The sequence below is a fragment of the Pristiophorus japonicus genome, chromosome 3 (assembly GCF_044704955.1).
Source record: "Pristiophorus japonicus isolate sPriJap1 chromosome 3, sPriJap1.hap1, whole genome shotgun sequence".
Taxonomy (NCBI): Eukaryota; Metazoa; Chordata; class Chondrichthyes; family Pristiophoridae; genus Pristiophorus; species Pristiophorus japonicus.
In genome coordinates this window covers 328,114,677-328,142,160 of record NC_091979.1, presented here as the reverse complement: position 1 = coordinate 328,142,160, position 27,484 = coordinate 328,114,677, and the positions used below count along the sequence as shown (strand labels likewise).

General features: G+C 43.3%; 9 non-coding genes across 9 annotated transcripts; all 9 read right to left on the bottom strand.

The window, feature by feature from the left end:
- Positions 1 to 2,092: 2,092 nt before the first annotated feature.
- Positions 2,093 to 2,165, bottom strand: trnav-aac (transfer RNA valine (anticodon AAC)). The gene has a single exon. It is a non-coding gene; the product is annotated as a tRNA-Val (tRNA).
- A 5,406-nt stretch (positions 2,166 to 7,571) lies between these two features.
- Positions 7,572 to 7,644, bottom strand: trnav-cac (transfer RNA valine (anticodon CAC)). Its single transcript has one exon. It is a non-coding gene; the product is annotated as a tRNA-Val (tRNA).
- A 2,675-nt stretch (positions 7,645 to 10,319) lies between these two features.
- On the bottom strand, positions 10,320 to 10,392 carry trnaa-cgc (transfer RNA alanine (anticodon CGC)). The gene has a single exon. It is a non-coding gene; the product is annotated as a tRNA-Ala (tRNA).
- A 2,676-nt stretch (positions 10,393 to 13,068) lies between these two features.
- trnav-cac (transfer RNA valine (anticodon CAC)) lies at positions 13,069 to 13,141 on the bottom strand. Its single transcript has one exon. It is a non-coding gene; the product is annotated as a tRNA-Val (tRNA).
- A 1,538-nt stretch (positions 13,142 to 14,679) lies between these two features.
- On the bottom strand, positions 14,680 to 14,752 carry trnav-aac (transfer RNA valine (anticodon AAC)). Its single transcript has one exon. It is a non-coding gene; the product is annotated as a tRNA-Val (tRNA).
- A 2,674-nt stretch (positions 14,753 to 17,426) lies between these two features.
- On the bottom strand, positions 17,427 to 17,499 carry trnav-aac (transfer RNA valine (anticodon AAC)). Its single transcript has one exon. It is a non-coding gene; the product is annotated as a tRNA-Val (tRNA).
- A 2,673-nt stretch (positions 17,500 to 20,172) lies between these two features.
- trnav-aac (transfer RNA valine (anticodon AAC)) lies at positions 20,173 to 20,245 on the bottom strand. The gene has a single exon. It is a non-coding gene; the product is annotated as a tRNA-Val (tRNA).
- A 2,674-nt stretch (positions 20,246 to 22,919) lies between these two features.
- On the bottom strand, positions 22,920 to 22,992 carry trnav-aac (transfer RNA valine (anticodon AAC)). The gene has a single exon. It is a non-coding gene; the product is annotated as a tRNA-Val (tRNA).
- A 2,672-nt stretch (positions 22,993 to 25,664) lies between these two features.
- Positions 25,665 to 25,737, bottom strand: trnav-aac (transfer RNA valine (anticodon AAC)). Its single transcript has one exon. It is a non-coding gene; the product is annotated as a tRNA-Val (tRNA).
- Between the last annotated feature and the right edge of the window lie 1,747 nt (positions 25,738 to 27,484).

The window sequence follows — 27,484 nt, the reverse complement described above, 5'->3', positions numbered from 1 at the left end:
GCTCAGCACTTCATCTTCTTTTTGGCTGGTAGGGCCACACTTCCTTTCGATGGTATTCTTCCAGAATGTATATTTTCTTTGCTGTTTCACACTAACCAGTCCCTTGCACTACAGTCTATCTCACTGTTTCCAACGTCTCATATACATGTTACCAGCAATGAACATTTTGAAGCAGACTTCTAAAGCACAGTGTCCAAAATGGTTTATGGATTCAGAGGTAAAGTGCAGAGCACAGATAAGTTATTCAATTAAGGACTCTCCTTCAGTTAACATTTCTTTAGTTGTGCAAATGAAGATCATCAGTCAATTAATGATGTTTTCCCATGAAGGCAGGATAACATTTAATGATTATGCATTTTCCAAGTAAAAGCCCATGTGATTCAGGGCGAAGTGGCAAATTGGATCCAAATTTGGCTCACAGGCAGGAAGCAAAGGGTAATGTTTGATGGGTGTTTTTGTGACTGGAAGGATGTTTCCAGTGGGCTTCCACAGTTTTCAGTGCCAGATCCATTGCTTTTTATGGTATTTATCAATGATCTCAACTTGAAGATAAGTGTTATGATTACGAAGTTTTCAGGTGTTATTAAAATAGGCAGTGTGGTTGATAATGAAGAAGAAAGCTGGAGACTCCAGGAAGATATCAATCAACTGATAAGGGGGTAGAGCAGTGGCAAATTGAATTTAAACCAGAGATGTGAGAGATCGCGCATTTGTGGAGGGCTAACAAGGAAAGGGAATTCACATCAACTGGTATGACATTGAGAAGTGTAGAGGAACAACGGTAACTGGGATTGCTTGTCCACAGATCCCTGAAGGTAGCTGGCCAGTTGGAAAAGTTGGTTAAGAAGTCATATGGAATGGTTGCATTTATTGGCAGAAGCAAGGAAGAGAACAGCAAGTGGGTTATGCTAGAACTGTATAAAATTCTGGTTAGGCCACAGCTGGAGTACTGCGTGCAGTTCTGTTCACCGCATTGATGGAAGAACGTGAATACGCTGGAGAGGGTACAGAGGAGATTTACGTAGATGTTGCCGGGAGTGGAGCAACTTTGCTATGAGGACAGATTGGATAGGATGGGTTTGTTTTCCTTGGAACAGAGGAGGCTGATGGGCGACAGCATTGAGGTGTATAAAAATAGGAGGGGCCTAGATATTGTTGATTAAAAGGGTCTATTTCACATAGTGGAGTGGTCAACAACCAGGCTGCATAATTTAAAAGTAATTAGTGTAAGGGTTAAAGGGGATTTGAAGTGAACATTCTGCATGCAGATATTTGTGGGGGTCTCAAACTCACTGCCTGAAAGTGTGGTGCAGGCAGAAACCCTCACCACATTTAACCAGTTCTTAGATGTCCACATGAAATGCAATAAGGTGCAGGGGTACACATCTAAAACTGGGCATTTGTTGGCCGGTGCAGATACGATGGGCGTAAATGACTCCTTCCATGCTGTAAACCTCTATGATGAAATAATTATCGGTTAGGATTACTTTCATGATGCAAAACGTGGCAATCAGATAATTAATGCTGTTTCCAGTGAAGAAGTGTTCGTGCAAGCTGGGGCTCGAACTCAGGAAGCTGAGATGAAGCATCTTATGAGGCTGCTGTTCGGAGCACGGGGAGCGTTGTCTGGAACGGTGGCATTTTGCAGCCCAGTGAAGGGCGGTAAACCGCTGTTTGATGCTGCATTCTCCGCTTTCCGCCGGCAGCGGCTGATTGGAGAGTGTGGGAGCGGAAGTTAGGGCTTGTCCCGCCCTCACTCACTCTGGAGCTGAGGAAGAGCGATTAGTCGATGGGTTTGTTTGTGGCTTTAATTTTCTGTTGTGAAGCGTGGTGGCGTGGCAGGATTCTTTAATAATCTCTCACAGCTTACCTGAATGCACGGAATGTGCAGCTTTGAGATATGGTTTCTCCAGCGTCAGGGCTGGAAACGAGAGGGAGTGAGAGACACTGTGTAGAATTTGAGTGTGAACAGAACTGCAGAGAGAAATCAGCAAATGGAACAGCATCGTGAGACACTGCACTCTGTTAACATTGAACCACTAATATGAATGATTTAATTTTATCTCATCATTAATTGAACACGTTTGCATAATGTTTCCGCCCGTTTTCGAACCGGGGACCTTTCGCGTGTTAGGCGAACGTGATAACCACTACACTACGGAAACTCTGTGGCAGTAACATTGTTGGGAACATAACCAGAGCTTTAACCTCAACAGCTGGACTACACTTCTGGAGCTTGTGTCACGAGAATAGAATAACGGTGCGATATTTAGCAAGGTTGTGAGTGTGGCAGGAATTGATCCCGTGTTTCTCTGCCTTTATACATAGGAACAGGAGTGGCCATTCCTCAGCAATTGGTTAGAATCTGGAATACACTTCTCGAAAGGGCGGTGGAGTCAGACTCAATCTTATCTTTCAAAACGGCGTTGTATAAGTATCCGAATGAAAAAAATTGCACAGCTGTGGGTAAAAGACAGGGGAGTGAGACTTGTTGAGAGTTGGCATGGGCTCGACGGGCTGCATCCATTCCCTTATGCTTTGATTCTATAAGTTAGTGGCACATTTAATAGTGTGCATGTCAGCAGAATATTGAAAGGGACATGGATTCAGTCGGCACAACGAGAGGCATCTGATTCAGAAGATTCCGGTGCATGAAAATTCGGGTTTAATGACTTTAAAAGCATCATTTTTCTTTTGTGAAGATTCGGTCAGAAAAATGTTTGAAAAAGAATTTTTTGCTGAAAAGGGCTCAGCACTTCATATTCTTTTTGGCTGTTAGGGCCACACTTCTTTTCGATGGTATTCTTCCAGAATGTATATTTTCTTTGCTGTTTCACAATAACCAGTCCCTTGCACTATAGTCTATCTCACTGTTTCTAACGTCTCATGTACATTTTACCAGCAAGGAACATTTTGAAGCAGACTTCTAAAGCACAGTGTCCAAAATGGTTTATGGATTCAGAGGTAAAGTGCAGAGCACAGATAAGTTATTCAATTAAGGACTCTCCTTCAGTTATCATTTCTTTAGTTGTGCAAATGAAGATCATCAGTCAATTAATGATGTTTTCCCATGAAGGCAGGATAACATTTAATGATTATGCATTTTCTAAGTAAAAGCCCATGTGATTCAGGGCGAAGTGGCAAATTGGATCCAAATTTGGCTCAGAGGCAGGAAGCAAATGGTAATGTTTGATGGGTGTTTTTGTGACTGGAAGGATGTTTCCAGTGGGGTTCCACAGTTTTCAGTGCCAAAACCATTGCTTTTATGGTATTTATCAAAGATCTAAACTTGAATATAGGTGTTATGATTACGAAGTTTTCAGGTGTTATTAAAATAGGCAGTGTGGTTGATAATGAAGAAGAAAGCTGGAGACTCCAGGAAGATATCAATCAACTGATAAGGGGGTAGAGCAGTGGCAAATTGAATTTAATCGAGAGATGTGAGAGATCGCGCATTTGTGGAGGGCTAACCAGGAAAGGGAATACACATCAAGTGGTATGATATTGAGAAGTGTAGAGGAACAAAGGTAACTGGGATTGCTTGTCCACAGATCCCTGAAGGAAGCTGGCCAGTTGGAAAAGTTGGTTAAGAAGTCATATGGAATGGTTGCATTTATTGGCAGAAGCAAGGAACAGAACAGCAAGTGGGTTATGCTAGAACTGTATAAAATTCTGGTAAGGCCACAGCTGGAGTACTGCGTGCAGTTCTGGTCACCGCATTGAAGGAAGAACGTGAATACGCTGGAGAGGGTACAGAGGAGATTGACGTAGATGTTGCCGGGAGTGGAGCAACTTTGCTATGAGGACAGATTGAATAGGATGGGTTTGTTTTCCTTGGAACAGAGGAAGCAGATGGGCGACAGCATTGAGGTGTATAAAAATAGGAGGGGCCTAGATATTGTTGATTAAAAGGGTCTATTTCACATAGTGGAGTGGTCAACAATCAGGCTGCATAATTTAAAAGTAATTAGTGTAAGGGTTAAAGGGGATTTGAAGTGAACATTCTGCATGCAGATGTTTGTGGGGGTCTCAAACTCACTGCCTGAAAGTGTGGTGCAGGCAGAAACCCTCACCACATTTAACCAGTTCTTAGATGTGCACATGAAATGCAATAAGGTGCAGGTGTACACAACTAAAACTGGGCATTTGTTGGCCGGTGCAGATACGATGGGCTTAAATGACTCCTTCCATGCTGTAAACCTCTATGATTATATAATTATCGGTTAGGATTACTTTCATGATGCAAAACGTGGCAATCAGATAATTAATGGTGTTTCCAGTGAAGAAGTGTTCGTGCAAGCTGGGGCTCGAACTCAGGAAGCTGAGATGAAGCATCTTATGAGGCTGCTGTTCGGTGTACGGGGAGCGTTGTCTCGAATGGTGGCATTTTGCAACCCAGTGAAGGGCGGTAAACCGCTGTTTGATGCTGCATTCTCCGCTTTCCGCCGGCAGCGGCTGATTGGAGAGTGTGGGAGCGGAAGTTAGGACTTGTCCCGCCCTCACTCACTCTGGAGCTGGGGAAGAGCGATTAGTCGATGGGTTTGTTTCTGGCTTTAATTTTCTGTTGTGAAGCGTGGTGGCGTGGCAGGATCCTTTAATAATCTCTCACAGCTGACCTGAATGCACGGAATGTGCAGCTTTGAGATATGGTTTCTCCAGCGTCAGGGCTGGAAACGGGAGGGAGTGAGATACACTGTGTAGACAGAACTGTGGAGAGAAATCAGCAAATGGAACAGCACCGTGAGACACTGCACTCTGTTAACATTGAACCACTAATATGATTGATTTAATTTTATCTTATCATTAATTGACACGTTTGCATAATGTTTCCGCCCGGTTTCGAACCGGGGACCTGTCGCGTGTTAGGCGAACGTGATAACCACAACACTACGTAAACGCTGTGGCAGTAACATCGTTGGGAACATAACCAGAGCGTTAACCTCAACAGCTGGACGACACTTCTGGAGCTTGTGTCAGGAGAAGAGAATAACGGTGCTATATTTAGCAAGGTTGTGAGTGTGGCAGGAATTGATCCCGTGTTTCTCTGCCTTTATACATAGGAACAGGAGTGGCCATTCCTCAGCAAGTGGTTAGAATCTGGAATACACTTCTCTAAAGGGCGGTGGAGTCAGACTCAATCTTATCTTTCAAAACGGAGTTGGATAAGTATCCGAATGAAAAAAATTGCACAGCTGTGGGTAAGTGACAGGGGAGTGAGACTTGTTGAGAGTTGGCATGGGCTCGACGGGCTGCATCCATTCCCTTATTCTTTGATTCTATAAGTTAGTGGCACATTTAATAGTGTGCATGTCAGCAGAATATTGAAAGGGACATGGATTCAGTCGACACAACGAGAGGCATCTGATTCAGAAGATTCGGGTGCACGAAAATTCGGGTTTAATGACTTTAAAAGCATCATTTTTCTTTTGTGAAGATTCGGTCAGAGAAATGTTTGAAAAATAATTTTTGCTGAAAAGGGCTCAGCACTTCATCTTCTTTTTGGCTGTTAGGGCCACACTTCTTTTCGATGGTATTCTTCCAGAATGTATATTTTCTTTGCTGTTTCACAATAACCAGTCCCTTGCACTGCAGTCTATCTCACTGTTTCCAACGTCTCATGTACATGTTACCAGCAATGAACATTTTGAAGCAGACTTCTAAAGCACAGTGTCCAAAATGGTTTATGGATTCAGAGGTAAAGTGCAGAGCACAGATAAGTTATTCAATTAAGGATTCTCCTTCAGTTAACATTTCTTTAGTTGTGCAAATGAAGATCATCAGTCAATTAATGATGTTTTCCCATGAAGGCAGGATAACATTTAATGATTATGCATTTTCTAAGTAAAAGCCCATGTGATTCAGGGCGAAGTGGCAAATTGGATCCAAATTTGGCTCAGAGGCATGAAGCAAAGGGTAATGTTTGATGGGTGTTTTTGTGACTGGAAGGATGTTTCCAGTGGGGTTCCGCAGTTTTCAGTGCCAGATCCATTGCTTTTTATGGTATTTATCAAAGATCTAAACTTGAATATAGGTGTTATGATTACGAAGTTTTCAGGTGTTATTAAAATAGGCAGTGTGGTTGATAATGAAGAAGAAAGCTGGAGACTCCAGGAAGATATCAATCAACTGATAAGGGGGTAGAGCAGTGGCAAATGGAATTTAATCCAGAGATGTGAGAGATCGCGCATTTGTGGAGGGCTAACAAGGAAAGGGAATACACATCAACTGGTATGACATTGAGAAGTGTAGAGGAACAAAGGTAACTGGGATTGCTTATCCACAGATCCCTGAAGGTAGCTGGCCAGTTGGAAAAGTTGGTTAAGAAGTCATATGGAATGGTTGCATTTATTGGCAGAAGCAAGGAACAGAACAGCAAGTGGGTTATGCTAGAACTGTATAAAATTCTGGTTAGGCCACAGCTGGAGTACTGCGTGCAGTTCTAGTCACCGCATTGAAGGAAGGACGTGAATACGCTGGAGAGGGTACAGAGGAGATTTACGTAGATGTTGCCGGGAGTGGAGCAACTTTGCTATGAGGACAGATTGGATAGGATGGGTTTGTTTTCCTTGGAACAGAGGAGGCTGATGGGCGACAGCATTGAGTCTTTATAAAAATAGGAGGGGCCTAGATATTGTCGATTGAAAGGTTCTATTTCACAGAGTGGAGTGGTCAACAACCAGGCTGCATAATTTTAAAGTAATTAGTGTAAGGGTTAAATGGGATTTGAAGTGAACATTCTGCATGCAGATGTTTGTGGGGGTCTCAAACTCACTGCCTGATAGTGTGGTGCAGGCAGAAACACTCACCACATTTAACAAGTTCTTAGATGTGCACATGAAATGCAATAAGTTGCAGGGGTGCACACCTAAAACTGGGCAATTGTAGGCCGGTGCAGATACGATGGGCTTAAATGACTCCTTCCATGCTGTAAACCTCTATGATAATATAATTATCGGTTACGATTACTTTCATGATGCAAAACGTGGCAATCAGATAATTAATGGTGTTTCCAGTGCAGAAGTGTTCGTGCAAGCTGGGGCTCGAACTCAGGAAGCTGAGATGAAGCATCTTATGAGGCTGCTGTTCGGTGTGCAGGGAGCGTTGTCTCGAATGGTGGCATTTTGCAGCCCAGTGAAGGGCGGTAAACCGCTGTTTGATGCTGCATTCTCCGCTTTCCGCCGGCAGCGGCTGATTGGAGAGTGTGGGAGCGGAAGTTTGGGCTTGTCCCGCCCTCAGTCACTCTGGAGCTGGGGAAGAGCGATTATTCGATGGGTTTGTTTGTGGCTTTAATTTTCTGTTGTGAAGCGTGGTGGCGTGGCAGGATCCTTTAATAATCTCTCACAGCTGACCTGAATTCACGGAATGTGCAGCTTTGAGATATTGTTTCTCCAGCGTCAGGGCTGGAAACGGGAGGGAGTGAGAGACACTGTGTAGAATTTGAGTGTGAACAGAACTGTAGAGAGAAATCAGAAAATGGACCAGCATCGTGAGACACTGCACTCTGTTAATATTGAACCAATAATATGAATGATTTAATTTTATCTAATCATTAATTGAACACGTTTGCATAATGTTTCCGCCCGGTTTCGAACCGGGGATCTGTCGTGTGTGAGGCGAACGTGATAACCACTACACTACGGAAACGCTGTGCCAGTAACATTGTTGGGAACATAACCAGAGCTTTAACCTCAACAGCTGCACTGCGCTTCTGGAGCTTGTGTCACGAGAATAGAATGACGGTGCTATATTTAGCAAGGTTGTGAGTGAGGCAGGAATTGATCCCGTGTTTCTCTGCCTTGAAACATAGGAACAGGAGTGGCCATTCCTCAGCAAGTGGTTAGAATCTGGAATACACTGCTCTAAAGGGCGGTGGAGTCAGACTCAATCTTATCTTTCAAAACGGAGCTGGATAAGTATCCGAATGAAAAAAATTGCACAGCTGTGGGTAAATGACAGGGGAGTGAGACTTGTTGAGAGTTGGCATGGGCTCGACGGGCTGCAACCATTCCCTTATTCTTTGATTCTATAAGTAAGTGGCACAGTTAATAGTGTGCTTGTCAGCAGAATATTGAAAGGAACATGGATTCAGTCGGCACAACGAGAGGCATCTGATTCAGAAGATTCGGGTGCACGAAAATTCGGGTTTAATGACTTTAAAAGCATAATTTTTGTTTTGTGAAGATTCGGTCGGAGAAATGTTTGGGAAAATAATTTTTTGCTGAAAAGGGCTCAGCACTTCATCTTCTTTTTGGCTGTTAGGGCCACACTGCTTTTCGATGGTATTCTTCCAGAATGTATATTTCCTTTGCTGTTTCACAATAACCAGTCCCTTGCACTGCAGTCTATCTCACTGTTTCCAACGTCTCATGTACATGTTTCCAGCAATGAACATTTTGAAGCAGACTTCTAAAGCACAGTGTCCAAAATGGTTTATGGATTCAGAGGTAAAGTGCAGAGCACAGCTAAGTTATTCAATTAAGGACTCTCCTTCAGTTAACTTTTCTTTAGTTGTGCAAATGAAGATCATCAGTCAATTAATGATGTTTTCCCATGAAGGCAGGATAACATTTAATGATTATGCATTTTCTAAGTAAAAGCCCATGTGATTGAGGGCGAAGTGGCAAATTGGATCCAAATTTGGCTCAGAGGCAGGAAGCAAAGGGTAATGTTTGATGGGTGTTTTTGTGACTGGAAGGATGTTTCCAGTGGGGTTCCACAGTTTTCAGTGCCAGATCCATTGCTTTTTATGGTATTTATCAATGAACTAAACTTGAATATAGGTGTTATGATTACGAAGTTTTCACGTGTTATTAAAATAGGCAGTGTGATTGATAATGAAGAAGAAAGCTGGAGACTCCAGGAAGAAATCAATTAACTGATAAGGAAGTAGAGCAGTGGCAAATGGAATTTAATCCAGAGATGTGAGAAATCGCGCATTTGTGGAGGGCGAACAAGGAAAGGGAATACACATCAACTGGTATGACATTGAGAAGTGTAGAGGAACAAAGGTAACTGGGATTGCTTGTCCACAGATCCCTGAAGGTAGCTGGTCAGTTGGAAAAGTTGGTTAAGAAGTCATATGGAATGGTTGCATTTATTGGCAGAAGCAAGGAACAGAACAGCAAGTGGGTTTTGCTAGAACTGTATAAAATTCTGGTTAGGCCACAGCTGGAGTACTGCGTGCAGTTCTAGTCACCGCATTGAAGGAAGGACGTGAATACGCTGGAGAGGGTACAGAGGAGATTTACGTAGATGTTGCCGGGAGTAGAGCAACTTTGCTATGAGGACAGATTGGATAGGATGGGTTTGTTTTCCTTGGAACAGAGGAGGCTGATGGGCGACAGCATTAAGGTGTATATAAAAAGGAGGGGCCTAGATATTGTTGATTAACAGGGTCTATTTCACATAGTGGAGTGGTCAACAACCAGGCTGCATAATTTAAAAGTAATTAGTGTAAGGGTTAAAGGGGATTTGAAGTGAACATTCTGCATGCAGATGTTTGTGGGGGTCTCAAACTCACTGCCTGAAAGTGTGGTGCAGGCAGAAACCCTCACCACATTTAACAAGTTCTGAGATGTGCACATGAAATGCAATAAGGTGCAGGAGGACACATCTAAAACTGGACATTTGTTGGCCGGTGCAGATACGATGGGCTTAAATGACTCCTTCCATGCTGTAAACCTCTATGATTATATAATTATCGGTTAGGATTACTTTCATGATGCAAAACGTGGCAATCAGATAATTAATGGTGTTTCCAGTGAAGAAGTGTTCGTGCAAGCTGGGGCTCGAACTCAGGAAGCTGAGATGAAGCATCTTATGAGGCTGCTGTTTGGTGTACGGGGAGCGTTGTCTCGAACGGTGGCATTTTGCAGCCCAGTGAAGGGCGGTAAACCGCTGTTTGATGCTGCATTCTCCGCTTTCCGCCGGCAGCGGCTGATTGGAGAGTGTGGGAGCGGAAGTTTGGGCTTGTCCCGCCCTCACTCACTCTGGAGCTGGGGAAGAGCGATTATTCGATGGGTTCGTTTGTGGCTTTAATTTTCTGCTGTGAAGCGTGGTGGCGTGGCAGGATCCTTTAATTATCTCTCACAGCTGACCTGAATGCACGGAATGTGCAGCTTTGAGATATTGTTTCTCCAGCGTCAGGGCTGGAAACGGGAGGGAGTGAGAGACACTGTGTAGAATTTGAGTGTGAACAGAACTGCAGAGAGAAATCAGAAAATGGACCAGCATCGTGAGACACTGCACTCTGTTAATATTGAACCACTAATATGAATGATTTAATTTTATCTAATCATTAATTGAACACGTTTGCATAATGTTTCCGCCCAGTTTCGAACCGGGGATCTTTCGCGAGCGAGGCGAACGTGATAACCACTACACTACGGAAACGCTGTGCCAGTAACATTGTTGGGAATATAACCAGAGCTTTAACCTCAACAGCTGGACTACGCATCTGGAGCTTGTGTCACGAGAATAGAATGACGGTGCTATATTTAGCAAGGTTGTGAGTGAGGCAGGAATTGATCCCGTGTTTTTCTGCCTTTATACATAGGAACAGGAGTGGCCATTCCTCAGCAAGTGGTTAGAATCTGGAATACACTGCTCTAAAGGGCGGGAATGTCAGACTCAATCTTATCTTTCAAAACGGAGTTGGATCAGTATCCGAATGAAAAAAAGTTGCACAGCTGTGGGTAAATGACAGGGGAGTGAGACTTGTTGAGAGATGGCATGGGCTCGACGGGCTGCAACCATTCCCTTATTCTTTGATTCTATAAGTTAGTGGCACATTTAATAGTGTGCATGTCAGCAGAATATTGAAAGGGACATGGATTCAGTCGGCACAACGAGAGGCATCTGATTCAGAAGATTCGGGTGCACGAAAATTCGGGTTTAATGACTTTAAAAGCATAATTTTTGTTTTGTGAAGATTCGGTCAGAGAAATGTTTGGGAAAAGATGTTTTTCCTGAGAAGGGCTCAGCACTTCATCTTCTTTTTGGCTGTTAGGGCCACACTTCTTTTCGATGTTATTTTTCCAGAATGCATATTTTCTTTGCTGTTTCACAATAAGCAGTCCCTTGCACTACAGTCTATCTCACTGTTTCCAACGTCTCATGTACATGTTACCAGCAATGAACATTTTGAAGCAGACTTCTAAAGCACAGTGTCCAAAATGGTTTATGGATTCAGAGGTCAAGTGCAGAGCACAGCTAAGTTATTCAATTAAGGACTCTCCTTCAGTTAACATTTCTTTAGTTGTGCAAATGAAGATCATCAGTCAATAAATGATGTTTTCCCATGAAGGCAGGATAACATTTAATGATTATGCATTTTCTAAGTAAAAGCCCATGTGATTCAGGGCGAAGTGGCAAATTGGATCCAAATTTGGCTCAGAGGCAGGAAGCAAAGGGTAATGTTTGATGGGTGTTTTTGTGACTGGAAGGATGTTTCCAGTGGGGTTCCACAGTTTTCAGTGCCAGATCCATTGCTTTTTATGCTATTTATCAATGAACTAAACTTGAATATAGGTGTTATGATTACGAAGTTTTCAGGTGTTATTAAAATAGGCAGTGTGATTGATAATGAAGAAGAAAGCTGGAGACTCCAGGAAGATATCAATCAACTGATCAGGGGGTAGAGCAGTGGCAAATGGAATTTAATCCAGAGATGTGAGAGATCGCGCATTTGTGGAGGGCTAACAAGGAAAGGGAATACACATCAACTGGTATGAAATTGAGAAGTGTAGAGGAACAAAGGTAACTGGGATTGCTTGTCCACAGATCCCTGAAGGTAGCTGGTCAGTTGGAAAAGTTGGTTAAGAAGTCATATGGAATGGTTGCATTTATTGGCAGAAGCAAGGAACAGAACAGCAAGTGGGTTTTGCTAGAACTGTATACAATTCTGGTTAGGCCACAGCTGGAGTACTGCGTGCAGTTCTAGTCACCGCATTGAAGGAAGGACGTGAATACGCTGGAGAGGGTACAGAGGAGATTTACGTAGATGTTGCCGGGAGTGGAGCAACTTTGCTCTGAGGACAGATTGGATGGGATGGGTTTGTTTTCCTTGGAACAGAGGAGGCTGATGGGCGACAGCATTAAGGTGTAAATAAAAAGGAGGGGCCTAGATATTGTTGATTAAAAGGGTCTATTTCACATAGTGGAGTGGTCAACAACCAGGCTGCATAATTTAAAAGAAATTAGTGTAAGGGTTAAAGGGGATTTGAAGTGAACATTCTGCATGCAGATGTTTGTGGGGGTCTCAAACTCACGGCCTGAAAGTGTGGTGCAGGCAGAAACCCTCACCACATTTAACAAGTTCTGAGATGTGCACATGAAATGCAATAAGGTGCAGGGGGACACACCTAAAACTGGACATTTGTTGGCCGGTGCAGATACGATGGGCTTAAATGACTCCTTCCATGCTGTAAACCTCTATGATTATATAATTATCAGTAAGGATTACTTTCATGATGCAAAACGTGGCAATCAGATAATTAATGGTGTTTCCAGTGAAGAAGTGTTCGTGCAAGCTGGGGCTCGAAGTCAGGAAGCTGAGATGAAGCATCTTATGAGGCTGCTGTTCGGTGTACGGTGAGCGTTGTCTCGAACGGTGGCATTTTGCAGCCCAGTGAAGGGCGGTAAACCGCTGTTTGATGCTGCATTCTCCGCTTTCCGCCGGCAGCCGCTGATTGGAGAGTGTGGGAGCGGAAGTTTGGGCTTGTCCCGCCCTCGCTCACTCTGGAGCTGGGGAAGAGCGATTATTCGATGGGTTTGTTTGTGGCTTTAATTTTCTGTTGTGAAGCGTGGTGGCGTGGCAGGATCCTTTAATAATCTCTCACAGCTGACCTGAATGCACGGAATGTGCAGCTTTGAGATATTGTTTCTCCAGCGTCAGGGCTGGAAACGGGAGGGAGTGAGAGACACTGTGTAGAATTTGAGTGTGAACAGAACTGTAGAGAGAAATCAGAAAATGGACCAGCATCGTGAGACACTGCACTCTGTTAATATTGAACCAATAATATGAATGATTTAATTTTATCTAATCATTAATTGAACACGTTTGCATAATGTTTCCGCCCGGTTTCGAATCGGGGATCTTTCGCGTGTGAGGCGAACGTGATAACCACTACACTACGGAAACGCTGTGCCAGTAACATTGTTGGGAATATAACCAGAGCTTTAACCTCAACAGCTGGACTACGCTTCTGGAGCTTGTGTCACGAGAATAGAATGACGGTGCTATATTTAGCAAGGTTGTGAGTGAGGCAGGAATTGATCCCGTGTTTTTCTGCCTTTATACATAGGAACAGGAGTGGCCATTCCTCAGCAAGTGGTTAGAATCTGGAATACACTGCTCTAAAGGGCGGGAATGTCAGACTCAATCTTATCTTTCAAAACGGAGTTGGATCAGTATCCGAATGAAAAAAAGTTGCACAGCTGTGGGTAAATGACAGGGGAGTGAGATAGGTTGAGAGATGGCATGGGCTCGACGGGCTGCAACCATTCCCTTATTCTTTGATTCTATAAGTTAGTGGCACATTTAATAGTGTGCATGTCAGCAGAATATTGAAAGGGACATGGATTCAGTCGGCACAACGAGAGGCATCTGATTCAGAAGATTCGGGTGCACGAAAATTCGGGTTTAATGACTTTAAAAGCATAATTTTTGTTTTGTGAAGATTCGGTCAGAGAAATGTTTGGGAAAATAAGTTTTTCCTGAGAAGGACTCAGCACTTCATCTTCTTTTTGGCTGTTAGGGCCACACTTCTTTTCGATGTTATTTTTCCAGAATGCATATTTTCTTTGCTGTTTCACAATAAGCAGTCCCTTGCACTACAGTCTATCTCACTGTTTCCAACGTCTCATGTACATGTTACCAGCAATGAACATTTTGAAGCAGGCAGAAACCCTCACCACATTTAACAAGTTCTTAGACGTGCACATGAAATGCAATAAGGTGCAGGGGTGCTCACCTAAAACTTGGCATTTGTTGGCCGGTGCAGATACGATGGGCTTAAATGACTCCTTCCATGCTGTAAACCTCTATGATTATATAATTATCGGTTAGGATTACTTTCATAATGCAAAACGTGGCAATCAGATAATTAATGGTGTTTCCAGTGAAGAAGTGTTCATGCAAACTGGGGCTCGAACTCAGGAAGCTGAGATGAAGCATCTTATGAGGCTGCTGTTCGGAGCACGGGGAGCGTTGTCTCGAACGGTGGCATTTTGCAGCCCAGTGAAGGGCGGTAAACCGCTGTTTGATGCTGCATTCTCCGCTTTCCGCCGGCAGCGGCTGATTGGAGAGTGTGGGAGCGGAAGTTAGGGCTTGTCCCGCCCTCACTCACTCTGGAGCTGGGGAAGAGCGATTAGTCGATGGGTTTGTTTGTGGCTTTAATTTTCTGCTGTGAAGCGTGGTGGCGTGGCAGCATCCTTTAATAATCTCTCACAGCTGACCTGAATGCACGGAATGTGCAGCTTTGAGATATGGTTTCTCCAGCGTCAGGGCTGGAAACGGGAGGGAGTGAGAGACACTGTGTAGAATTTGAGTGTGAACAGAACTGTAGAGAGAAATCAGCAAATGGAACAGCATCGTGAGACACTGCACTCTGTTAATATTGAACCACGAATATGAATGATTTAATTTTATCTAATCATTAATTGAACACGTTTGCATAATGTTTCCGCCCGGTTTCGAACCGGGGACCTTTCGCGTGTTAGGCGATCGTGATAACCACTACACTACGGAAACGCTGTTGCATTAACATTGTTGGGAACATAACCAGAGCTTTAACCTCAACAGCTGGACTACACTTCTGGAGCTTGTGTCACGAGAATCGAATAACGGTGCTACATTTAGCAAGGTTGTGAGTGTGGCAGGAATTGATCCCGTGTTTCTCTGCCTTTATACATAGGAACAGGAGTGGCCATTCCTCAGCAAGTGGTTAGAATCTGGAATACACTTCTCTAAAGGGCGGTGGAGTCAGACTCAATCTTATCTTTCAAAACGGAGTTGGATAAGTATCCGAATGAAAAAAATTGCACAGCTGTGTGTAAATGACAGGGGCGTGAGATTTGTTGAGAGTTGGCATGGGCTCGACGGGCTGCAACCATTCCCTTATTCTTTGATTCTATAAGTTAGTGGCACATTTAATAGTGTGCATGTCAGCAGAATATTGAAAGGGACATGGATTCAGTCGGCACAACGAGAGGCATCTGATTCAGAAGATTCGGGTGCACGAAAATTCGGGTTTAATGACTTTAAAAGCATCATTTTTCTTTTGTGAAGATTCGGTCAGAGAAATGTTTGAAAAAGAATTTTTTGCTTAAAGGGGCTCAGCACTTCATTTTCTTTTTGGCTGTTAGGGCCACACTTCTTTTCGATGGTATTCTTCCAGAATGTATATTTTCTTTGCTGTTTCACAATAACCAGTCCCTTGCACTGCAGTCTATCTCACTGTTTCCAACGTCTCATGTACATGTTACCAGCAATGAACATTTTGAAGCAGACTTCTAAAGCACAGTGTCCAAAATGGTTTATGGATTCAGAGGTAAAGTGCAGAGCACAGATAAGTTATTCAATTAAGGATTCTCCTTCAGTTAACATTTCTTTAGTTGTGCAAATGAAGATCATCAGTCAATTAATGATGTTTTCCCATGAAGGCAGTATAACATTTAATGATTATGCATTTTCTAAGTAAAAGCCCATGTGATTCAGGGCGAAGTGGCAAATTGGATCAAAATTTGGCTCAGAGGCAGGAAGCAAAGGGTAATGTTTGATGGGTGTTTTTGTGACTGGAAGGATGTTTCCAGTGTGGTTCCGCAGTTTTCAGTGCCAGATCCATTGCTTTTTATGGTATTTATCAATGATCTAAACTTGAATATAAGTATTATGATTACGAAGTTTTCAGGTGTTATTAAAATAGGCATTGTGGTTGATAATGAAGAAGAAAGCTGGAGACTCCAGGAAGATATCAATCAACTGATAAGGGGGTAGAGCAGTGGCAAATTGAATTTAATCCAGAGATGTGAGAGATCGCGCATTTGTGGAGGGCTAACAAGGAAAGGGAATACACATCAACTGGTATGACATTGATAAGTGTAGAGAAACAAAGGTAACTGGGATTGCTTGTCCACAGATCCCTGAAGGTAGCTGGCCAGTTGGAAAAGTTGATGAAGAATTCATATGGAATGGTTGCATTTATTGGCAGAAGCAAGGAACAGAAAAGCAAGTGGGTTATGCTAGAACTGTATAAAATTCTGGTTAGGCCACAGCTGGAGTACTGCGTGCAGTTCTGGTCACCGCATTGATGGAAGAACGTGAATACGCTGGAGAGGGTACAGAGGAGATTTACGTAGATGTTGCCGGGAGTGGAGCAACTTTTCTATGAGGACAGATTGGATAGGATGGGTTTGTTTTCCTTGGAACAGAGGAGGCTGATGGGCGACCGCATTGAGGTGTATAAAAATAGGAGGGGCCTAGATATTGTTGATTAAAAGGGTCTATTTCACATAGTGGAGTGGTCAACAACCAGGCTGCATAATTTAAAAGTAATTAGTGTAAGGGTTAAAGGGGATTTGAAGTGAACATTCTGCATGCAGATGTTTGTGGGGGTCTCAAACTCACTGCCTGAAAGTGTGGTGCAGGCAGAAACCCTCACCACATTTAACCAGTTCTGAGATGTGCACATGAAATGCAATAAGGTGCAGGGGTACACACCTAAAACTGGGCATTTGTTGGCCGGTGCAGATACGATAGGCTTAAATGACTCCTTCCATGCTGTAAACCTCTATGATTATATAATTATCGGTTAGGATTACTTTAATGATGCAAAACGTGGCAATCAGATAATTAATGGTGTTTCCAGTGAAGAAGTGTTCGTGCAAGCTGGGGCTCGAACTCAGGAAGCTGAGATGAAGCATCTTATGAGGCTGCTGTTCGGAGCACGGGGAGCGTTGTCTGGAACGGTGGCATTTTGCAGCCCAGTGAAGGGCGGTAAACCGCTGTTTGATGCTGCATTCTCCGCTTTCCGCCGGCAGCGGCTGATTGGAGAGTGTGGGAGCGGAAGTTAGGGCTTGTCCCGCCCTCACTCACTCTGGAGCTGAGGAAGAGCGATTAGTCGATGGGTTTGTTTGTGGCTTTAATTTTCTGTTGTGAAGCGTGGTGGCGTGGCAGGATCCGTTAATAAACTCTCACAGCTGACCTGAATGCACGGAATGTGCAGCTTTGAGATATAGTTTCTCCAGCGTCAGGGCTGGAAACGGGAGGGAGTGAGAGACACTGTGTAGAATTTGAGTGTGAACAGAACTGCAGAGAGAAATCAGCAAATGGAACAGCATCGTGAGACACTGCACTCTGTTAACATTGAACAACTAATATGAATGATTAAATTTTATCTTCTCATTAATTGAACACGTTTGCATAATGTTTCCGCCCGGTTTCGAACCGGGGACTTTTCGCGTGTTAGGCGAACGTGATAACCACTACACTACGGAAACGCTGTTGCATTAACATTGTTGGGAACATAACCAGAGCTTTAACCTCAACAGCTGGACGACACTTCTGGAGCTTGTGTCACGAGAATAGAATGACGGTGCTATATTTAGCGAGGTTGTGAGTGTGGCAGGAATTGATCCCGTGTTTCTCTGCCTTTATACATAGGAACAGGAGTGGTCATTCCTCAGCAAGTGGTTAGAATCTGGAATACACTTCTCTAAAGGACGGTGGAGTCAGACTCAATCTTATCTTTCAAAACGGAGTTGGATAAGTATCCGAATGAAAAAAATTGCACAGCTGTGGGTAAAAGACAGGGGAGTGAGACTTGTTGAGAGTTGGCATGGGCTCGACGGGCTGCATCCATTCCCTTATGCTTTGATTCTATAAGTTAGTGGCACATTTAATAGTGTGCATGTCAGCAGAATATTGAAAGGGACATGGATTCAGTCGGCACAACGAGAGGCATCTGATTCAGAAGATTCCGGTGCATGAAAATTCGGGTTTAATGACTTTAAAAGCATCATTTTTCTTTTGTGAAGATTCGGTCAGAGAAATGTTTGAAAAAGAATTTTTTGCTGAAAAGGGCTCAGCACTTCATCTTCTTTTTGGCTGTTAGGGCCACACTTCTTTTCGATGGTATTCTTCCAGAATGTATATTTTCTTTGCTGTTTCACAATAACCAGTCCCTTGCACTGCAGTCTATCTCACTGTTTCCAACGTCTCGTATACATGTTACCAGCAATGAACATTTTGAAGCAGACTTCTAAAGCACAGTGTCCAAAATGGTTTATGGATTCAGAGGTAAAGTGCAGAGCACAGATAAGTTATTCAATTAAGGATTCTCCTTCAGTTAACATTTCTTTAGTTGTGCAAATGAAGATCATCAGTCAATTAATGATGTTTTCCCATGAAGGCAGGATAACATTTAATGATTATGCATTTTCTAAGTAAAAGCCCATGTGATTCAGGGCGAAGTGGCAAATTGGATCCAAATTTGGCTCAGAGGCAGGAAGCAAAAGGTAATGTTTGATGGGTGTTTTTGTGACTGGAAGGATGTTTCCAGTGTGGTTCCACAGTTTTCAGTGCCAGATCCATTGCTTTTTATGGTATTTATCAATGATCTAAACTTGAATATAGGTGTTATGATTACGAAGTTTTCAGGTGTTATTAAAATAGGCAGTGTGGTTGATAATGAAGAAGAAAGCTGGAGACTCCAGGAAGATATCAATCAACTGATAAGGGGGTAGAGCAGTGGCAAACTGAATTTAATCCAGAGATGTGAGAGATCGCGCATTTGTGGAGGGCTAACAAGGAAAGGGAATACACATCAACTGGTATGACATTGAGAAGTGTAGAGGAAAAAAGGTAACTGGGATTGCTTGTCCACAGATCCCTGAAGGTAGCTGACCAGTTGGAAAAGTTGATTAAGAATTCATATGGAATGGTTGCATTTATTGCAGAAGCAAGGAACAGAACAGCAAGTGGGTTATGCTAGAACTGTATTAAATTCTGGTTAGGCCACAGCTGGAGTTCTGCGTGCAGTTCTGGTCACCGCATTGAAGGAAGAACGTGCATACGCTGGAGAGGGTACAGAGGAGATTTACGTAGATGTTGCCGGGAGTGGAGCAACTTTGCTATGAGGACAGATTGAATAGGATGGGTTTGTTTTCCTTGGAACAGAGGAGGCTGATGGGCGACAGCATTGAGGTGTATAAAAATAGGAGGGGCCTAGATATTGTTGATTAAAAGGGTCTATTTCACATAGTGGAGTGGTCAACAACCAGGCTGCATAATTTAAAAGTAATTAGTGTAAGGGTTAAAGGGGATTTGAAGTGAACATTCTGCATGCAGATGTTTGTGGGGGTCTCAAACTCACGGCCTGAAAGTGTGGTGCAGGCAGAAACCCTCACCACATTTAACAAGTTCTTAGATGTGCACATGAAATGCAATAAGGTGCAGGGGTACACACCTAAAACTGGGCATTTGTTGGCCGGTGCAGATACGATGGGCTTAAATGACTCCTTCCATGCTGTAAACCTCTATGATTATATAATTATCGGTTAGGATTACTTTCATGATGCAAAACGTGGCAATCAGATAATTAATGGTGTTTCCAGTGAAGAAGTGTTCGTGCAAGCTGGGGCTCGAACACAGGAAGCTGAGATCAAGCATCTTGTGAGGCTGTTGTTCGGAGCAGGTGGAGCGTTGTCTCGAACGGTGGCATTTTGAAGCCCAGTGAAGGGCGGTAAACCGCTGTTTGATGCTGCATTCTCCGCTTTCCGCCGGCAGCGGCTGATTGGAGAGTGTGGGAGCGGAAGTTAGGGCTTGTTCCGCCCTCACTCACTCTGGAGCTGGGGAAGAGCGATTAGTCGATGGGTTTGTTTGTGGCTTTAATTTTCTGTTGTGAAGCGTGGTGGCGTGGCAGGATCCTTTAATAATCTCTCACAGCTGACCTGAATGCACGGAATGTGCAGCTTTGAGATATGGTTTCTCCAGCGTCAGGGCTGGAAACGGGAGGGAGTGAGAGACACTGTGTAGAATTTGAGTGTGAACAGAACTGCAGAGAGAAATCAGCAAATGGAACAGCATCGTGAGACACTGCACTCTGTTAACATTGAACCACTAATATGAATGATTTAATTTTATCTTATCATGAATTGAACACGTTTGCATAATGTTTCCGCCCGGTTTCGAACCGGGGACCTTTCGCGTGTTAGGCGAACGTGATAACCACTACACTACGGAAACGCTGTGGCAGTAACATTGTTGGGAACATAACCAGAGCTTTAACCTCAACAGCTGGACGACACTTCTGGAGCTTGTGTCACGAGAACAGAATGACGGTGCTATATTTAGCAAGGTTGTGAGTGTGGCAGGAATTGATCCCGTGTTTATCTGCCTTTATACATAGGAACAGGAGTGGCCATTCCTCAGCAAGTGGTTAGAATCTGGAATACACTTCTCTAAAGGGCGGTGGAGTCAGACTCAATCTTATCTTTCAAAACGGAGTTGGATAAGTATCCGAATGAAAAAAATTGCACAGCTGTGGGTAAATGACAGGGGAGTGAGACTTGTTGAGAGTTGGCATGGGCTCGACGGGCTGCATCCATTCCCTCATGCTTTGATTCTATAAGTTAGTGGCACATTTAATAGTGTGCATGTCAGCAGAATATTGAAAGGGACATGGATTCAGTCGGCACAACGAGAGGCATCTGATTCAGAAGATTCCGGTGCATGAAAATTCGGGTTTAATGACTTTAAAAGCATCATTTTTCTTTTGTGAAGATTCGGTCAGAGAAATGTTTGAAAAAGAATTTTTTGCTGAAAATGGCTCAGCACTTCATCTTGTTTTTGGCTGTTAGGGCCACACTTCTTTTCGATGGTATTCTTCCAGAATGTATATTTTCTTTGCTGTTTCACAATAACCAGTCCCTTGCACTGCAGTCTATCTCACTGTTTCCAACGTCTCATATACATGTTACCAGCAATGAACATTTTGAAGCAGACTTCTAAAGCACAGTGTCCAAAATGGTTTATGGATTCAGAGGTAAAGTGCAGAGCACAGATAAGTTATTCAATTAAGGATTCTCCTTCAGTTAACATTTCTTTAGTTGTGCAAATGAAGATCATAAGTCAATTAATGATGTTTTCCCATGAAGGCAGGATAACATTTAATGATTATGCATTTTCTAAGTAAAAGCCCATGTGATTCAAGGCGAAGTGGCAAATTGGATCCAAATTTGGCTCAGAGGCAGGAAGCAAAGGGTAATGTTTGATGGGTGTTTTTGTGACTGGAAGGATGTTTCCAGTGGGGTTCCACAGTTTTCAGTGCCAGATCCATTGCTTCTTATGGTATTTATCAATGATCTAAACTTGAATATAGGTGTTATGATTACGAAGTTTTCAGGTGTTATTAAAATAGGCAGTGTGGTTGATAATGAAGAAGAAAGCTGGAGACTCCAGGAAGATATCAATCAACTGATAAGTGGGTAGTGCTGTGGCAAATTGAATTTAATCCAGAGATGTGAGAGATCGCGCATTTGTGGAGGGCTAACAACGAAAGGGAATACACATCAACTGGTATGACATTGAGAAGTGTAGAGGAACAAAGGTAACTGGGATTGCTTGTCCACAGATCCCTGAAAGTAGCTGACCAGTTGGAAAAGTTGATTAAGAAGTCATATGGAATGATTGCATTTATTGGCAGAAGCAAGGAACAGAGCAGCAAGTGGGTTGTGCTAGAACTGTATAAAATTCTGGTTAGGCCACAGCTGGAGTACTGCGTGCAGTTCTGGTCACCGCATTGAAGGAAGAACGTGAATACGCTGGAGAGGGTACAGAGGAGATTTACGTAGATGTTGCCGGGAGTGGAGCAACATTGCTATGAGGACAGATTGGATAGGATGGGTTTGTTTTCCTTGGAACAGAGGAGGCTGATGGGCGACCGCATTGAGGTGTATAAAAATAGGAAAGGCCTAGATATTGTTGATTAAAAGGGTCTATTTCACATAGTGGAGTGGTCAACAACCAGGCTGCATAATTTAAAAGTAATTAGTGTAAGGGTTAAAGGGGATTTGAAGTGAACATTCTGCATGCAGATGTTTGTGGGGGTTTCAAACTCACTGCCTGAAAGTGTGGTGCAGGCAGAAACCCTCACCACATTTAACAAGTTCTTAGATGTGCACATGAAATGCAATAAGGTGCAGGGGGACACACCTAAAACTGGGCATTTGTTGGCCGGTGCAGATACGTTGGGCGTAAATGAGTCCTTCCATGCTGTAAACCTCTATGATTATATAATTATCGGTTAGGATTACTTTCATGATGCAAAACGTGGCAATCAGATAATTAATGCTGTTTCCAGTGAAGAAGTGTTCGTGCAAGCTGGGGCTCGAACTCAGGAAGCTGAGATGAAGCATCTTATGAGGCTGCTGTTCGGAGCACGGGGAGCGTTGTCTGGAACGGTGGCATTTTGCAGCCCAGTGAAGGGCGGTAAACCGCTGTTTGATGCTGCATTCTCCGCTTTCCGCCGGCAGCGGCTGATTGGAGAGTGTGGGAGCGGAAGTTAGGGCTTGTCCCGCCCTCACTCACTCTGGAGCTGAGGAAGAGCGATTAGTCGATGGGTTTGTTTGTGGCTTTAATTTTCTGTTGTGAAGCGTGGTGGCGTGGCAGGATCCTTCAATAATCTCTCACAGCTGACCTGAATGCACGGAATGTGCAGCTTTGAGATATGGTTTCTCCAGCGTCAGGGCTGGAAGCGGGAGGGAGTGAGAGACACTGTGTAGAATTTGAGTGTGAACAGAACTGCAGAGAGAAATCAGCAAATGGAACAGCATCGTGAGACACTGCACTCTGTTAACATTGAACCACCAATATGAATGATTTAATTTTATCTTATCATTAATTGAACACGTTTGCATAATGTTTCCGCCCGGTTTTGAACCGGGGACCTTTCGCGTGTTAGGCGAACGTGATAACCACTACACTACGGAAACGCTGGTGCAATAACATCGTTGGGAACATAACCAGAGCTTTAACCTCAACAGCTGGACTACACTTCTGGAGCTTGTGTCACGAGAATCGAATAACGGTGCGATATTGCAAGTTTGTGAGTGTGGCAGGAATTGATCCCGTGTTTCTCTGCCTTTATACATAGGAACAGGAGTGGTCATTCCTCAGCAAGTGGTTAGAATCTGGAATACACTTCTCTAAAGGGCGGTGGAGTCAGACTCAATCTTATCTTTCAAAACGGAGTTGGATAAGTATCCGAATGAAAAAAATTGCACAGCTGTGGGTAAATGACAGGGGAGTGAGACTTGTTGAGAGTTGGCATGGGCTCGACGGGCTGCATCCATTCCGTTATTCTTTGATTCTATAAGTTAGTGGCACATTTAATAGTGTGCATGTCAGCAGAATATTGAAAGGGACATGGATTCAGTCGACACAACGAGAGGCATCTGATTCAGAAGATTCGGGTGCACGAAAATTCGGGTTTAATGACTTTAAAAGCATCATTTTTCTTTTATGAAGATTCGGTCAGAGAAATGTTTGAAAAATAATTTTTTGCTGAAAAGGGCTCAGCACTTTATCTTCTTTTTGGCTGTTAGGGCCACACTTCTTTTCGATGTTATTCTTCCAGAATGTATATTTTCTTTGCTGTTTCACAATAACCAGTCCCTTGCACTACAGTCTATCTCACTGTTTCCAACGTCTCATGTACATGTTACCAGCAATGAACATTTTGAAGCAGACTTCTAAAGCACAGTGTCCAAAATGGTTTATGGATTCAGAGCTAAAGTGCAGAGCACAGATAAGTTATTCAATTAAGGATTCTCCTTCAGTTAACATTTCTTTAGTTGTGCAAATGAACATCATCAGTCAATTAATGATGTTTTCCCACAAAGGCAGGATAACATTTAATGATTATGCATTTTCTAAGTAAAAGCCCATGTGATTCAGGGCGAAGTGGCAAATTGGATCCAAATTTGGCTCAGAGGCAGGAAGCAAACGGTAATGTTTGATGGGTGTTTTTGTGACTGGAAGGATGTTTCCAGTGGGGTTCCACAGTTTTCAGTGCCAGATCCATTGCTTTTTATGGTATTTATCAATGATCTAAACTTGAATATAGGTGTTATGCTTACGAAGTTTTCAGGTGTTATTAAAATAGGCAGTGTGGTTGATAATGAAGAAGAAAGCTGGAGACTCCAGGAAGATATCAATCAACTGATAAGGGGGTAGAGCAGTGGCAAATTGAATTTAATCCAGAGATGTGAGAGATCGCGCATTTGTGGAGGGCTAACAAGGAAAGGGAATACACATCAACTGGTATGACATTGAGAAGTGTAGAGGAACAAAGGTAACTGGGATTGCTTGTCCACAGATCCCTGAAGGCAGCTGACCAGTTGGAAAAGTTGATTAAGAAGTCATATGGAATGGTAGCATTTATTGGCAGAAGCAAGGAACAGAACAGCAAGTGGGTTATGCTAGAACTGTATAAAATTCTGGTTAGGCCACAGCTGGAGTACTGCGTGCAGTTCTGGTCACCGCACTGAAGGAAGAACGTGAATACGCTGGAGAGGGTACAGAGGAGATTTACGTAGATGTTGCCGGGAGTGGAGCAACTTTGCTATGAGGACAGATTGGATAGGATGGGTTTGTTTTCCTTGGAACAGAGGAGGCTGAAGGGCGACCGCATTGAGGTGTATAAAAATAGGAGACGCCTAGATATTGTTGATTAAAAGGGTCTATTTCACATAGTGCAGTGGTCAACAACCAGGCTGCATAATTTAAAAGTAATTAGTGTAAGGGTTAAAGGGGATTTGAAGTGAACATTCTGCATGCAGATGTTTGTGGGGGTCTCAAACTCACTGCCTGAAAGTGTGGTGCAGGCAGAAACCCTCACCACATTTAACCAGTTCTTAGATGTGCACATGAAATGCAATAAGGTGCAGGGGTACACACCTAAAACTGGGCATTTTTTGGCCGGTGCAGATACGATGGGCGTAAATGACTCCTTCCATGCTGTAAACCTCCATGGTTATATAATTATCGGTTAGGATTACTTTCATGATGCAAAACGTGGCAATCAGATAATTAATGCTGTTTCCAGTGAAGAAGTGTTCGTGCAAGCTGGGGCTCGAACTCAGGAAGCTGAGATGAAGCATCTTATGAGGCTGCTGTTCAGAGCACGGGGAGCGTTGTCTGGAACGTTGGCATTTTGCAGCCAAGTGAAGGGCGGTAAACCGCTGTTTGATGCTGCATTCTCCGCTTTCCGCCGGCAGCGGCTGATTGGAGAGTGTGGGAGCGGAAGTTAGGGCTTGTCCCGCCCTCACTCACTCTGGAGCTGAGGAAGAGCGATTAGTCGATGGGTTTGTTTGTGGCTTTAATTTTCTGTTGTGAAGCGTGGTGGCGTGGCAGGATCCTTTAATAATCTCTCACAGCTGACCTGAATGCAAGGAATGTGCAGCTTTGAGATCTGGTTTCTCCAGCGTCAGGGCTGTAAACGGGAGGGAGTGAGAGACACTGTGTAGAATTTGAATGTGAACAGAACTGCAGAGAGAAATCAGCAAATGGACCAGCATCGTGAGACACTGCACTCTGTTAACATTGAACCACTAATCTGAATGATTTAATTTTATCTTATCATTAATTGAACACGTTTGCATAATGTTTCCGCCCGGTTTCGAACCGGGGACTTTTCGCGTGTTAGGCGAACGTGATAACCACTACACTACAGAAACGCTGTGGCAGTAACATTGTTGGGAACATAACCAGAGCTTTAACCTCAACAGCTGGACTACACTTCTGGAGCTTGTGTCACGAGAATAGAATAACGGTGCTATATTTAGCAAGGTTGTGAGTGTGGCAGGAATTGATCCCGTGTTTCTCTGCCTTTATACATAGGAATAGGAGTGGCCATTCCTCAGCAAGTGGTTAGAATCTGGAATACACTTCTCTAAAGGGCGGTGGAGTCAGACTCAATCTTATCTTTCAAAACGGAGTTGGATAAGTATCCGAATGAAAAGAATTGCACAGCTGTGGGTAAATGACAGGGGAGTGAGACTTGTTGAGAGTTGGCATGGGCTCGACGGGCTGCATCCATTCCGTTATTCTTTGATTGTATAAGTTAGTGGCACATTTAATAGTGTGCATGTCAGCAGAATATTGAAAGGGACATGGATTCAGTCGACACAACGAGAGGCATCTGATTCAGAAGATTCGGGTGCACGAAAATTCGGGTTTAATGACTTTAAAAGCATCATTTTTCTTTTATGAAGATTCGGTCAGAGAAATGTTTGAAAAATAATTTTTTGCTGAAAAGGGCTCAGCACTTTATCTTCTTTTTGGCTGTTAGGGCCACACTTCTTTTCGATGGTATTCTTCCAGAATGTATATTTTCTTTGCTGTTTCACAATAACCAGTCCCTTGCACTACAGTCTATCTCACTGTTTCCAACGTCTCATGTACATGTTACCAGCAATGAACATTTTGAAGCAGACTTCTAAAGCACAGTGTCCAAAATGTTTTATGGATTCAGAGCTAAAGTGCAGAGCACAGATAAGTTATTCAATTAAGGATTCTCCTTCAGTTAACATTTCTTTAGTTGTGCAAATGAACATCATCAGTCAATTAATGATGTTTTCCCACAAAGGCAGGATAACATTTAATGATTATGCATTTTCTAAGTAAAAGCCCATGTGATTCAGGGCGAAGTGGCAAATTGGATCCAAATTTGGCTCAGAGGCAGGAAGCAAACGGTAATGTTTGATGGGTGTTTTTGTGACTGGAAGGATGTTTCCAGTGGGGTTCCACAGTTTTCAGTGCCAGATCCATTGCTTTTTATGGTATTTATCAATGATCTAAACTTGAATATAGGTGTTATGCTTACGAAGTTTTCAGGTGTTATTAAAATAGGCAGTGTGGTTGATAATGAAGAAGAAAGCTGGAGACTCCAGGAAGATATCAATCAACTGATAAGGGGGTAGAGCAGTGGCAAATGGAATTTAATCCAGAGATGTGAGAGATCGCGCATTTGTGGAGGGCTAACAAGGAAAGGGAATACACATCAACTGGTATGACATTGAGAAGTGTAGAGGAACAAAGGTAACTGGGATTGCTTGTCCACAGATCCCTGAAGGCAGCTGACCAGTTGGAAAAGTTGATTAAGAAGTCATATGGAATGGTTGCATTTATTGGCAGAAGCAAGGAACAGAACAGCAAGTGGGTTATGCTAGAACTGTATAAAATTCTGGTTAGGCCACAGCTGGAGTACTGCGTGCAGTTCTGGTCACCGCACTGAAGGAAGAACGTGAATACGCTGGAGAGGGTACAGAGGAGATTTACGTAGATGTTGCCGGGAGTGGAGCAACTTTGCTATGAGGACAGATTGGATAGGATGGGTTTGTTTTCCTTGGAACAGAGGAGGTTGAAGGGCGACCGCATTGAGGTGTATAAAAATAGGAGACGCCTAGATATTGTTGATTAAAA